Raw genomic sequence first — 920 nt, 5'->3', positions numbered from 1 at the left:
AAACAAAAGCCTTTTTATCCCCCGGTTTCCGAGCTTAAGTTTTCCCAAAGCCCTCAGCCCAGTGCAGAGAGACTGTACGTCCTGTACTTGATCAAGTACTGCACATACAGTCTCTCTGCACTGGGCTGTGAGCTTTGGAAAACTTAGGCTGTGAAACCGGGGGATAAAAAGGCTTGTTTAGTTTGTGTAGCTAGGCCTTCATGAAAAGGCAACTTCTCCTCTGTACCTCAGAAAGAATCGTGATTAAGAACATGTGGTCCTACACAGGCGCATATCTCAAGTCTGTGTACATCTTTTACCTTTTAGTATATTAGGGGGCAGCAGGGCACCTGTGGATAGTTTTGGAAAAGCTAGTTAAGGAGGAGCAGCAATATAAAAGATGGCAAACCCGTGGGAGCATTTTAGTCATGAAGCTCCAGACTTACTTAAGTCAGACTTGACTTTTAGGGCTTTGGGGCAGTTACAATAGTATACGTGGAGTGCTGCAGGCACTCGTGTGATGCAGCAGTTCTGTATAATATAGAAGTTGTCTTGTCTTGTATGTCCTTGAGGCACAAAGTCCCACATTGCAGCTAAAAGCACGAGCAGAAGCTGTAGTATAGTATAGCTTGTATGCTTTTTATGCTGCCATCATCAACACTGCTCCAGATGCCTACGCCATGGATGGGGATGAAGCTCATCGTCATGCCTCANACGATTACATATATGCTTCTAGCACTACAATCCCCTTCCGTCCTGGCCACCCACACATACACATGCTCATATGCTCATGCAGTGCTGCCATCATATGTGCACATCGCAGCTACAGGGCAAAGGACTACAGTCTGTAGCTGACTAAATGTCTCAACATCATCATCACAATCACCCGCAGCAGCAGCAGTGCTTCAGACTAACATTTCTCATACTACACACAGGCCCCC

This window comes from Volvox carteri (genome assembly GCF_000143455.1).
Source record: "Volvox carteri f. nagariensis unplaced genomic scaffold VOLCAscaffold_28, whole genome shotgun sequence".
In the NCBI taxonomy this organism is placed as follows: domain Eukaryota; kingdom Viridiplantae; phylum Chlorophyta; class Chlorophyceae; order Chlamydomonadales; family Volvocaceae; genus Volvox; species Volvox carteri.
The sequence above is the reverse complement of the archived record's forward strand: the minus strand, read 5'-3'. Positions refer to the sequence as shown.